We start from the raw sequence: 14,493 nt of genomic DNA on the forward strand, positions 1-14,493 counted from the left end.
AGAGAGAGAGAGAGAGAGAGAGAGGTGGTAAAATAACGGCTTAGGATCACTTTTAATTTCCAATCATATGACCTCCTGCGTCTTAGTTTGCATCAATGCATACCGAGCACCTGAGAAATGGCTATGACAACATAGCTGAAAATAGACACTCACTAGTTCATGTGGTACAAACCACTTACAGACAAACGCACTCATTCATACATAGAAACTGGGAGATTCTGAAAAGAAATCCTCATATTGAAGGAATGACTGTAATGACGTGACTCTATTCATCAGTGGGTATGAAAGGAGGGAGTAAAAAAGAAAAAGAACGCAAAAAGACATAGATATCAGTAAATCCTGTAAATATCCATGTCATAGCTCAAGCTGGAGGGAAACTGCAGCAACAGAAGTTGCTCGGGAATCAAACAGCAAGAGAGAAAAGCATGATTTAGTTTAGAACCCGGGCGTTCCATTCAGGAAGTCATCATTTCATCTTTTTAACAGCGGGCATCATGGGCATCTAGTTTTTATTAGAGGTCGACCGATTATGATTTTTCAACGCCGATACCAATACCGATTATTGGAGGACCAAAAAACCCGATACCGATTAATCGGCCGATTTTTATATATATATTAGTAATAATGACAATTACAACAATACTGAATGAACACTTATTTTAACTTAATATAATACATCAATAAAATCAATTTAGTCTCAAATAAATAATGAAACATGTTCAATTTGGTTTAAATAATGCAAAAACAAAGTGTTGGAGAAGAAAGTAAAAGTGCAGAACATTTGCTCAGAGCATATGAAAGCTGGTGGTTCCTTTTAACATGAGTCTTCAATATTCCCAGTTAAGAAGTTTTAGGTTGTAGTTATTATAGGATTATTTCTCTCTATACCATTTGTATTTCATATAGCTTTGACTATTGGATGTTCTAATAGGTACTTTAGTATTGCCAGCCTAATCTCGGGAGTTGATAGGCTTGAAGTCATAAACAGCGCAATGATTGAAGCACAGTGAAGAGCTGCTGGTAAATGCAGGAAAGTGCTGTTTGAATGAATGCTTACGAGCCTGCTGCTCCCTACCACTGCTCAGTCAGACTGCTCTATCAAATCATAGACTTAATTATAATATAATAACACACAGAAATACGAGCCTTAGGTCATTAATATGGTAAAATCCGGAAACTATCATTTCGAAAACAAAACGTTTATTCTTTCAGTGAAATACGGACCCGTTCCATATTTTATCTAACGGGTGGCATCCCTAAGTCTAAATATTGCTGTTACATTGCACAACCTTCAATGTTATGTCATAATTATGTACAATTCTGGCAAATTAATTACGGTCTTTGTTAGGAAGAAATGATCTTCACACAGTTCGCAACGAGCCAGGCGGCCCAAACTGCTGCATATACCCTGACTCTGCTTGCACAGAACGCAAGAGAAGTGACACAATTTCCATAGTTAAAAGAAATTCATGTTAGCAGGAAATATTAACTAAATATGCAGGTTTAAAAAATATATACTTGTGTATTGATTTTAAGAAAGGCGTTGATGTTCATGGTTAGGTACACATTGGTGCAACGACAGTGCTTTTTTCGCAAATGCGCTTGTTAAATCATCAACCGTTTGGCGAAGTAGGCTGTGATTCGATGATAAATTAACAGGCACCGCATCGATTATATGCAACGCAGGACAAGCTAGATAAACTAGTAATATCATCAACTATGTGTAGTTAACTAGTGATTATGTTAAGATTGATTGTTTTTTATAAGATAAGTTTAATGCTAGCTAGCACCTTACCTTGGCTCCTTGCTGCACTCGCATAACAGGTGGTCAACCTGCCACGCAGTCTCCTCGTGGAGTGCAATGTAATCAGTCATAATCGGTGTCCAAAAATGACGATTACCGATTGTTATGAAAACTTGAAATCGGCCCTAATTAATCGGTCATTCCGATTAATCGGTCGACCTCTAATTTTTATATTCCCCATTTTGCACTTGCCCCTCCCTCTACCAAGATGAAGTGTCCACTAAGATACTCCCAATCCTTCGATTGACAGGCCTACAGAGAGACAGGAGTGGGATAGACAGACGTGCAGCATAACAAACTGACAGTGTGACTGAGCTCCCTATCGATGGAGTCTGAGACATAGGGAGAAATGGATTTCACATTCATGCTGGATACAGTGGAGACACGTGTTGCCAGTAATCCAATAAGAGCTGACAGATGATTCCTACAACCTTATGCAATGCACTGCCACCCATGTGCAGAGCTGTCTAGATTTTACTGTGTGTGTGTGTGTGTGTGGTGTGTGTGTGTGTGTGTGTGTGTGTGTGTGTGTGTGTGTGTGTGTGTGTGTGTGTGTGTGTGTGTGTGTGTGTGTGTGTGTGTGTGTGTGTGTGTGTGTGTAACAGAGCTGAATCTCTAGACCTGCTTCCGACAGGGAGATGGATTAGAGCCAGGGATGATCCTATAAAACAACATCACTTCCTGTCGGCCCCCTCAACTCGGGGATAAGGCCCGCGCCAGCTTTCTCCTCTGAGAATGTAAAACACACATGTATGCAAAGCCACTCACACATGAACAACCACACGTTATTCATATTGACAACCATGAAAAGACTGACTTGCAAATCCACACATAGAAATTAATATCCAGGGTTGAAAAATGAGTTTTAATGACTCCAACCTAAGTGAATGTCAAGTGTATGTATTAAAACTCGTTTTTCAACCCTGGATATTAATTTCTATGTGTGGATTTGCATTTCAGTCTTTTCATTAAAACTCATTTTTCAACCACTCCACAAATGTCTTGTTAACAAACTATAGTTTTGGCAAGTCTGTTAGGACATCTACTTTGTGCATGACACAAGTAATTTTTCCAAAAGTTGTTTACAGACAGATTATTTCACGTATAATTCACTGTATCACAATTCCAGTGGGTCAGAAGTGTACATACACTAAGTTGACTGTGCCTTTAAACAGCTTGGAAAATTCCAGAAAATGATGTCATGGCTTTAGAAGATTCTGATAGGCTAATTGACATCATTTGAGTCAATTGGAGGTGTACCTGTGGATGCATTGCAAGGCCTACCTTCAAACTCAGTGCCTTTTTGCTTGACATCATGGGAAAAAAAAAAAAAATCAGCCAAGACCTCAGAAAAAAATTGTAGATTCATCCTTGGGAGCCATCATACCGCTCAGGAAGGAGACGCGTTCTGTCTCCTAGAGATGAACGTACTTTGATGCGAAAAGTGCAAATCAATCGCAGAACAACACCAAAGGACCTTGTGAAGATGCTGGAGGAAACAGGTACAAAAGTGTCTATATCCACAGTAAAACGAGTCCTATATCGACATAACCTGAAAGGCCGCTCAGCAAGGAAGAAGCCACTGCTCCAAAACCGCCATAAAAAAGCCAGACTACGGTTCGTAACTAAGATCGTACTTTTTGAGGAATTTCCTCGGGTCTGACGAAACAAAAATAGAACTGTTTGGCCATAATGACCATTGTTATGTTTGGAGAAAAAAGGGGGAGGCTTGCAAGCCGAAGAACACCATCCCAACCGTGAAGCATGGGGGTGGCAGCATCATGTTGTGGGGGTGCTTTGCTACAGGAGGGACTGGTGCACTTCACAAAATAGATGGCATCATGAGGGAGGACAATTATGTGGATATATTGAAGCAACATCTCAAGACATCAGTCAGGAAGTTAAAGCTTGGTCGCAAATGGGATTAAATGTCAGGAATTGTGAAAAACGGAGTTTAAATGTATTTGGCTAAGGTGTATGTAAACTTACGACTTCAACTGTATATATATATATATATATATACATTAAATAATGAAATGTATGCACTTAGTGGGTCTGGATAAGAACATTTGCAAAATGAATAAAATGCAAAAAGTTTGGCAACCCCTGTACTAACACATCGCTTATTAGCTGCTACACATTAACATTAACTCAGCACCAGGATTTACATTAACATTAACTCAGCACCAGGATTTACATTAACATTAACTCAGCACCAGGATTTACATTAACATTAACTCAGCACCAGGATTTACAACTATCATTTAATACTTACAGACGGACCTATTAGCAGAAAAAGTATTTTATTATCAAAAGGTAAATAAATAACTTTGGTTTACCGAACATTTTTTTTTGCAGTTTTACAGCTAATTTCCTTCAATTGTAATTGCCATGGGGGTTGGTGAGAAGTGTTGGCAGTTTAAAGCTAATGTCCTGCAATTCTACACATTTTACATGACTTATGACATGTTAGTATGATATCTGAGTGAGAGTGACTAACAAAATCCAGGGGGGTACCCTGGAGGTCAGGGCACATGTCCTGCGTGGCCGGTCGGTAATTCGGCCAGGATTACTGTAGATAGCTGATGATCACTGTAGATAGCTGATGATTACTGTAGATAGCTGATGATCACTGTAGATAGCTGATGATCACTGTAGATAGCTGATGATCACTGTAGATAGCTGATGATTACTGTAGATAGCTGATGATCACTGTAGATAGCTGATGATCACTGTAGATAGCTGATGATCACTGTAGATAGCTGATGATCACTGTAGATAGCTGATGATCACTGTAGATAGCTGGCTAGACTAAGTAGACACATTTTTAATTTTAGTTTTATTTAACCTTTATTTAAGTAGGCAAGTCAGTTAAGAACAAATTCTTATTTACAACGACGGCCTACCAATCTATAAAATGTTAACTGACATGGACTAATCTGTGACTGTCAGTGAGTGACATATAACAAGAGGAAAACTGATGATGCACAACCAAGTTTAGAAATTGCACCTTGTGTATTCTACTATTCTAACGCTCATCAGAAAGTTGAGACCATGACTGAGTTCCCCCCCCCAAAAAAAATATATAAATATACAGTACATTTCCAAAAAATTACCGAAGTCATATGCAGCTACAGACCTGCTATATGTGCAAGCTACACACAACCTCTAGACGCAGTCACGATAGACAATGTCCAATCTTGATCTCCATCTCACATTCAAAGCTCCACTAACATGTGACACTGCCAGAGTTTAGAAGACTAAATAAAGTAGTGCTCACCAGAATAATGTCTTACATCCATAGAATGGATGCATTGGTAATCTAGCTAACACCTGTAAAGTTGTCTGTTTCATTTAGGGACCTGGGGGAAAACGCAAGAACTCCAAAACAGTGGAAAAATGTCCACGTCATCAGTTTGACAGGCTTTAAGCAAATGAAAAGCTGAGAAAACGACAAAACACATTTCTGATAAGACTTCAGTTCCACTTCAGTGCATATTTTATTTGGGTAAAATACTGTCTGCATAACAGTGTCAAAGATAACACATTACATGCTCATTCACATTTTCTCAAGAGATGCTGAAAGAAAGTGTGACGTCCTGACCCTGGTATGAGGTCATTTTCCCCTAGTAGATTGGTCAGGGCGTGACAGGGGTGTGTTTTGTCTATGTGTTTTGGGTTTTCTATGTGGGTTGTCTAGAGTTTCATTCTATGTTGTCATTTTCTATGTTGTGGCCAGGTATGGTTTCCAATCAGAGGCAGCTGTCTATCGTTGTCTCTGATTGGAAGCCATACTTAGGCAGCCTGTTTTACTTAGGGGTTTGTGGGTAGTTGTTTCCGTTTAGTCTAGAGTACCTGACGGGACTGTTGTTGGTCGTGTTGTTATTTTGTTGTTTAAGTGTATTCATTAAAGAAACAGAATGAGCACTATACACGCTGCGTCTTGGTCTCCATTCAACAACCCCTGTGACAGAAAGAAATCATATTTCTCCACTCCTGTTCCCAAGACAAAATTAAAATGTGTTGAATAATTGCACTGCAAGAAATGCATAATTCTGCAGGAGTTAATATTATATTACACTACATGTGAGAGGATATAGGCCTACAGTCAGTGTCCATATTTCAGTTACTATTCCATTTAACTCATATAGCCTACTTAAATTCTAAATATTCTGTTTATTCATGGATACAGGGATACTTATGAGCGGGATATCAGAGGTGCATGTAAACAGCTTATCCTGAATAAGATCTTAAGCGGGATATGCACTACTATCCGGAATACGGTGTACATGTAAACATGGTCATTGTTTCGTGATGTTACGGTAACAAAAGCAGGCGCACAGTAGGCTACTGGTCAGATTCGGGGGCAATTCATCAACTGCGCTATCCATGGTGCTGAATCTCTGCCTAGGTCTGTTTGTTTAGTGGAGAATTTGATGTTTCCTGTGACTATCATCACAATAAGCGGTTTATCATGAAGGAAAAACTGTCATAACCTTCCCAAATTCCAACAATAGCCAGGTGCAAGGGGAGAGAAAAGCCACCTGACATCTTCCTAAGGTAGGTTAAAACGAATGTCATTTTCACTAGACCTCATATTTGACCAGTCGGCCAACAGTGATTCATAGGCCTAGACTACCTTAAAGCTAGGCTACATCAACGAAATAGTGTGGCAACTTTGAGTTGATTAAATTTAAACAAATACAAAAAGAAAACATTAGATTCATGTGTAGACTATATTTCTACAATTACAATTGTATAATTTGGTCAAATTTTTTCCGCTGGTATTATACGCTATTAAATAGCACTTCCGGTTTCAGCGGGAATACCGGGAGATCTCCTACAGAACATTCCCTAGGACTGCCTTGAAGCCTTGAAGTATGAGAGACAGAGAGAGAAAAGCTCCCTCTCTTCTCCTCCCTTTCTCTCCCCCTTAGTATTTCATCAGTCAAAAGGATCCACTTCAGAGCCCCTCTGTGTTACTGTAGATGTCATATTGCTTTAAGCTCTTCCACACAACAGTCACAGTAACAGTCTGGTTCTCTGGGTTTGGGGGTGTCACCAGTAAAGGAGTGGCTCGACACGTGCACCGCCAAACGGCTCCCGTGCACATGTAAAAACAACCCTGCAAGCATGTGTCAATGTGATTCTGTCACTGCACTTTCCTCCTTCCTCTCTGGCTAAACAGTAGCATCCTCCCTGGAATGCTGTTTGTGTGTCTGTGTCTATGTTTGTGGATGCGTGTGTGTATGTGCCCATTCAGATGCGCGTGTGAGTGAGTGCACTTCGTCATGGTGTGATTAGTCAGGCCTGCTGGGAGCTCTCTCTCTGTGCAGTGTGAATAAAACTGGTCTGATGTAACGGGTAATTACTCCTTCCCTTCTGAAGCTTCTGAATACTTTTTCATTTTTTCCCTTTTTTATTATTCAGCAGCTCGGAGCTTTGATTAAAATCAACAACAGGATGCACACAGTGGCCTGGGAGATACACATCATCCATAAAACATGAGAAAAAAACCGAGGAGACAGAGAGAGCAAACCGCCTCCCCATCGCCATCTCTCTCTCTCTCTCCATCCATCTCTTTCTCCACTTAACCTGTGTTTCATGAACGCATCTGGTGGGGATAGACAAAATCAAGATGCGCACGATGGCGAACGCAGACGCATGCACGGAGCCGGTTTAGTCAGCATGTGAGGGTGATAAGCGCAATGTCATTTGCGAACTGCAGCCCCCTAATGATTTCAAATCAAATCAAATCAAACTTTAGGTGTCACATGCGCCGAATACAACAAGTGCAGACTTTACCGTGAAATGCTTACTTACAAGCCCTTAACCAACAGTGCAGTTCAAGAAGAGTTAAGAAAATATTTACCAAGTAGGCTAAAATAAAAAGTAACACAATAGGAATAACAATAACGAGGCTATATACAGGGGGCACCGGTACCGAGTCAGTGTGCAGGGGTACAGGCTAGTTGAGATAATCTGTACATGTAGGTGGGGGTGAAGTGACTATGTATTAATAATAAACAGCAGAGTAGCAGCAGTGTACAAAAGGGAGGGGGGGGGGGGGGGGGGGGTCAATGTAATTGTCCTGTGCCGATTTTATTAATTGTTCATCAGTCTTATGGCTTGGGGGTAGAAGCTGTTGAGGAGCCTTTTGGTCCAGTACCGCTTGTCGTACGGTGGTAGAGAAAACAGTCTATAACTTGAGTGACTGGAGTCTCTGACAATTTTATGGGCTCTCCTCTGACACCACCTATTGTATAGGTCCTGGATGGCAGGGAGCTTGGCCCCAGTGATGTACTGGGCCGTACGCACTACCCTCTGTAGCTCCTTACGGTCAGATGCCGAGCAGTTGCCATACCAGGCGGTGATGCAACCGGTAAGGATGCTCTCGATGGTGCAACTGTAGAACCTTTTGAGGATCTGGAGACCCATGCCAAATCTTTTCAGTCTCCTGAGGGGGAATAGGTTTTGGCGTGCCCTCTTTACATCTGTCTTGGTATGTTTGGACCATGATAATTCGTTGGTGATGTGGACACCAAGGAACTTGAAACTTCTCAACCCGCTCCACTACAGCCATGTTGATGAGAATGGGGGCCTGTTCGGTCCGCCTTTTCCTGTAGTTCACGATCAGCTCCTTTGTCTTGCTCACATTGAGGGAGAGGTTGTTGTCCTGGCACCACACTGCCAGGTCTCTGACCTCCTCCCTACAGGCCATCTCATCGTTGTCGGTGATCAGGTCTACCACTGATGTGTTGTCAACAAACGTAATGATGGTGTTGGAGTCGTGTTGGCCACGCAGTCATGGGTGAACAGGGAATACAGGAGGGGACTAAGTCCACACCCCTGAGGGGCCCCAGTGCTAAGGATCAGTGTGGCAGATGTGTTGTTGCCTACTCTTACCACCTGGGGGTGGTCCATCAGGAAGCCCAAGATCCAGTTGCAGAGGGAGGTGTTTAGTCCCAGAGTCCTTAGCTTAGTGATGAGCTTCGTGGGCACTATGGCATTGAACGCTGAGCTGTAGTCAATGAACAGCATTCTCACATAGGTGTTCCTTTTGTCCAGGTGAGAAAGGGCAGTGTGGAGTGCGATTGAGATTTCATCATCTGTGGATCTGTTGGGGCGGTATGCGAATTGGAATGGGTCTAGGGTGTCCGGTAGGTATGCTGTTGATGTGAGCCATGACCAGCCTTTCAAAGCACTTCATGGCTACAGATGTGAGTGCCGCGGGGTGGTAATCATTTAGGCAGGTAACCTTCGCTTCCTTGGGCACAGGGACTACGGTGGCCTGCTTGAAACATGTAGGTATTACAGACTCAGTCAGGGAGAGGTTGAAAATGTCAGTGAAGACACTTGACAGTTGGCCCACGCATGCTTTGAGTACACGTCCTGGTAATCCATCTGGCCCAGTGGCTTCGTTAATGTTGACTTGTTTAAAGGTTTTGTTCACATCGGCTACCGAGAGCGTTATCACACAGTCATCCAGAACAGCTGGTGCTCTCGTGCATGCTTCAGTGTTGCTTGCCTCGAAGCGAGCATAAAAGGCATTTAGCTTGTCTGGTAGCATCTCGTCACTGGGCAGCTCGCGTCACTGGGCAGCTCGTGTCTGGGTTTCCCTTTGTAGTCCGTAATAGTTTTCAAACCCTGCCACATCTGACGAGGGTCTGAGCCGGTGTAGTAGGATTCAATCTTAATCCTGTATTGACGCTTTGCTTGTTTGATGGTTCGTCTGAGGGCATAGTGTGATTTCTTGTAAGCGTCCGGATTAGTCTCCCACTCCTTTGAAAGCGGCAGCTTTAGCCTTTAGCTCAATGCAGATGTTGCCTGTAATCCATGGCTTCTGGTTGGGATATGTACGTACAGTCACTGGGGGGACGACATCGTTGATGCACTTATTGATGAAGCCGATGACTGAAGTGGTGTACTCCTCAATGCCATTGGATGAATCCCGGAACATATTCCAGTCTGTGCTAGCAAAACAGTCCTGTAGTTTAGTATCCGCATCATCTGACCACTTCCGTATTGAGCGAGTCACTGGTACATCCTGCTTTAGTTTTTACTTGTAAGCAGGAGGATAGAATTATGGTCAGATTTGCCAAATGGAGGGCAAGGGAGAGCTTTGTATGCTTTGTATGCATCTCTGTGTGTGGAGTAAAGGTGGTCTAGGATTTTTCTTTCTCTGGTTCCACATGTGACATGCTGGTAAAAATTTGGTAAAGCTGATTTAAGTTTGCCTGCATTAAAGTCCCCGGCTCCAAGGAGCGTCGCTTCTGGGTGAGCATTTTCTTCTTTGCTTATGGCCTTATAGAGTTGGTTGAGAGCGGTCTTAGTGCCAGCTTTGTTCTGTGGTGGTAAATAGACGGCTACGAATAATATAGATGAGAACTCCCTTGGTAGATAGTGTGGTCTACATCTTATCATAAGGTACTCTACCTCAGGCGAGCAATACTTCGAGACTTCTTTAATATTAGACATCACGCACCAGCTGTTATTGACAAATAGACACACACCCCCACCCCTCGTCTTACCAGAGGTAGCGTCTCTGTTCTGCCGGTGCATGGAAAATCCCTCTAGCTCTATATTGTCCGTATCGTCATTCAGCCACGTCTCGGTGAAACATAAGATGTTAGAGTTTTTGATGTCCCATTGGTAGGATAATCTTAATCGTAGGCCATCAATTTTATTTTCCAATGATTGCAAGTTAGCAAGAAGAACGGATGGCAGTGGGAGTTTACTCTCTCGCCTCCGGATTCCCGAAGGCTGCCCGATCTGCGGCCCCTTTTCCTGCATCTTTTCTTCACGCAAAAGGCTGGGTCTGTTCCAGTGAAAGCAGGATATCCTTCTCATCGAACTCATTAAAGGAAAAAGTTTCCCAGTTCTGATGTTCAAAAGTTATTTTTGGTCATAATAGACGGTAGCAGCAACATTATGTACACAATAAGTTAAAAAAAAAAAATAACAATATTGGTTGGGAGAATGTAAAACGTCAGCCATGTTCTTCGGCGCCATCTTGATTTGTTCTCGAGTTCCAGGTTGTTGAGCAGAGGCATAATATGTTATGGTTCTACAAAGCTGTGTTCATCATACAATTCAATAATCAATTAATTGCATTCACTCCTGCACCATACCCGTTCAATTATCAGTTGTAAAGATGTATTTTTCTTATCAATGCTCATTATTTCCTGCATGCATACGCTGAAGCACGTCTCTAAAGCTGCGGAGGCGCGTGTATTAATCCTGCTGTAGGACTCACTGCAACCAGCTCTAGCAGGTCAAATGAACGAGTCACTCAGAAAAACGAATCATGACTCTGGAGTCAGCAAAAATAATCTCTCTCTCTCTCTCTCTCTCTCTCTCTCTCAATTCAATTTCAATTTAAGGGGCTTTATTGGCACGGTAAACAGATGTTTACATTGTCAAAGCAAGTGAAATAGATAATAAACAAAAGTGAAATAAACAATAACACATTTACAGTACATTACACTACCAAATGTTCCAAAACATGTCATATTATGGCCATGTGTTGTAATGATGTGCAAATAGTTAAAGTACAGAAGGGGAAATAAATAAACATAAATATAGGTTGTATTTACAATGGTGTTTGTTCTTCACTGGTTGCCCTTTTCTTGTGGCAACAGGTCACAAATATTGCTGCTGTGATTGCACACTGTGGTATTTCACCAAATAGATATGGGAGTTTATCAAAATTGGATTTGTTTCAAATTCTTTGTGGGTCTGTGTAATCTGAGGGAAATATGTGTCTCTAATATGGTCATACATTTGGCAGGAGGTTAGGAAGTGCAGCTCAGTTTCCACATAATTTTGTGGCCAGAATCTTCTCTTGAGAGCCAGGTCTGCCTTCTGTGGCCTTTCTCAATAGCAAGGCTATGCTCACTGAGTCTGTACATAGTCAAAGATTTCCTTAATTTTGGGTCAGTCTCAGTGGTCAGGTATTCTGCCTCTGTGTACTCTGTTTAGGGCAAAATATCATTCTAGTTTGCTCTGTTTTTTTGTAAATTCTTTCCAATGTGTCAAGTAATTATCTTTTTGTTTTCTCATGATTTGGTTGGGTCTAATTGTGTTGCTTTCCTGGCCTCTGTGGGGTCTGTTTGTGTTTGTGAACATAGCCCCAGGAGCTCTTCTCCAGGTTCATTTCTCTGTAGGTAGTTGTAGAATATTTTCTGGATTTTGATAATTAGTGGGTATCAGCCTAATTCTGCTCTGCATGCATTATTTGGTGTTTTAAGTTGTATACTGAGGATATTGTTTTTGCAGAATTCTACATACATTTGGTGTTTGTCCCATTTTGTGAATTCTTGGTTGGTGAGCGGACCCCAGACCTCACAACCATAAAGGGCAATGGGTTCTATAACTGATTCAAGTATTTTTAGCCAGATCCTAATTGCTATGTCGAATTTGATGTTCCTTTTGATGGCATAGAAGGCCCTTCTTGCCTTGTCTCTCAGATCATTCACAGCTCTCTCTCGCTCTGGATATAGCACATCTGGGAAATACTTAACTGTATATAGTTACGATGAAGAGAGGGAACACTAGGGATAGTGAGACTGCATATTAGTGAGAGAGAGAGAGAGAGAGAAAGAAGGGGGGGAGGAGGGTGGCAGCATGCTACCAGACATGTGAGTGGAGAGGACAGCGACGAGGTAGTGGATTTGGGGTAGGGAGGAGGACGGAGGGGAGGAAGATTACAACTGAGAGGAAGAGAAGAAAGGGGCATATTAAAGATGAAAGGCAGGGAAAGAAGAGGAGGGAGAGCAGGATGTGGAAAGAAAACCCGAGGGACAGCAGAGATAGAGAAAATGATGGTGAAAAGTGGCTCTGCCTGTAGCCCAAGACATTGAGGCTCTAGCTACACTAAGGTCATGGGGAGAATGCTACTATACTCCAGAGTTTGAACTCTGTGGAAGTATAGAGGTATTATCATGGGATTAAGAGGACGAAAGAACGCATGATACTGCATCCAGGTGTGCAGAGGAACATGCAACACACTCACGTCAAAACTACACAGGGGAGTCTCATTGTGCAAGAGAACACGTTAGAGACAAATCCACGGTATAGAGTATTTTCTGAGTCTGTATAGGTCAATAATAGGATTTGTTCTGTTGGCTCTTGCTCTGTTACAGATTGCCAATAGGGGGCACCGTTTTCCTTCTGATCATGAGGCACTAACGACAGGACTAAAAAGTGTCACATATTTTCTGTCTTTGCCACTTTGCCACTAACTGAAGACTTCCAACTCTCCTAGTACTACCTAAAGAAAAGTCTTGTCATCACAACACTATATTGGGCCAATATAGAGTTCTACACACCACTTCATCACACTGTAGATACCAAAAACAAATAGTCCACATTGGCTGAGTTTACACAGGCAGCCCACTAATTGGTCTTTTGACCAATCAGATCAGCTCTTTTTTGTGTGTAAAGGCAGATTAAATGCATTTGAAGTTCCTTTTTCTCTATCAACTCACAATCTCTTCCCTTTCATTTCTCTTTGTGTCTTAATACAGTCAAACAACATACTCCAATATCATTTAGAGGACAAACAACTAATGCCTGAAGACGACTATCAGTTGACGGGCAGGATTACTAGTAGTCTACCTGCAGACCAATTCCCCAGCCTTTCCCCTCTCATCGATAAACAATAGGCTGGCCAGCAAGATCTCGAAACGTTGGCTAATCAAATCTTCTCACCGTTTCACTAATTGAATTGGTTTTCTCTAACCAGCTGCATAACTCATCTCCCTGAGTTCAAATCCACGTGAGAATTGTGAGTGGTTTGGCTCTCTAACTGCAGGCTCTTGTAGGGGTGTTTTATAGGGCATAGGGGCCCAGCACTTGATCAGAGCACCGATGAAAATGTCACCTCGTCAGAGAGTAGGTGCCACATCAGCCTCCTAAACGCTGAGTGATGCAGGGCTTCTCACTTGCCCACGATGCAGCTCATCAAACACACAGACATATAAGCACGTGCACACACACAACCACGCACATAACCAGCACCCAACATGACAGAAGTGTCACAGGCCTTATTGCTATGTGTCAGAGTCACTTCGAAATCGGTATCATCTCACCCAATTACCGTAATTACAGCAAGCACTGTAATAGCCTCTAATAAAGAGGGAGGAAGAGAGGGAATGAGAGGGAGGGAAAGGAACAGAGAACACAGGAGCTCGCCGGCTCATTTTACACTTGAGTATACTTAGTTTAGGATAGTTCAGCTCAGAAAAAGCAACAGATTAAAGGGTAGTAAAGGAATAAATAAGAGAGGGAGAAAACTATTATGTGAGAGGTGAGGGAGCACATAGATTTAGCCCGTGGTCCATCTGCTACACTGCATCACCACATACAATGCGCTGGCCATAGAAATACAATGACTCATTCTACTGGCACTCCTTTCAACCTGCCTGACATTTATTTGAAAGAAACCCAAAATATTTTGTCTGACTGTGAGAAGTGTGAGCCCCACATCACTCCATCTTTCAGAGCTCTAGTAGTCCAATGCCCTTAACTGACCAGTCGTATGATGCTCCTTAAGGATACACAGATCAAGGATTTGTGGAGTTTCCTGATGACAGATTTTCAGACATTATCCAGAAGGCTGCAGGTCAGGGTGAGCTAGCTATTGCTCTAGCCTCAGCGGTTTGAACGTTTCAGTAGTTTGTGTGATC

The 14,493-nt window shown here is 42.2% G+C and overlaps 1 protein-coding gene across 1 annotated transcript in view; it reads right to left on the bottom strand.

The window, feature by feature from the left end:
- The window catches only part of LOC106567246 (NMDA receptor synaptonuclear signaling and neuronal migration factor), an 80,824-nt gene that overhangs the window by 59,497 nt on the left and 6,834 nt on the right, over positions 1–14,493 (bottom strand). The gene's annotated exons all lie outside the window — the stretch shown is intronic.

Source organism: Salmo salar, chromosome 01 (assembly GCF_965601325.2).
Source record: "Salmo salar chromosome 01, fSalSal1, whole genome shotgun sequence".
NCBI classification, from domain to species: domain Eukaryota; kingdom Metazoa; phylum Chordata; class Actinopteri; order Salmoniformes; family Salmonidae; genus Salmo; species Salmo salar.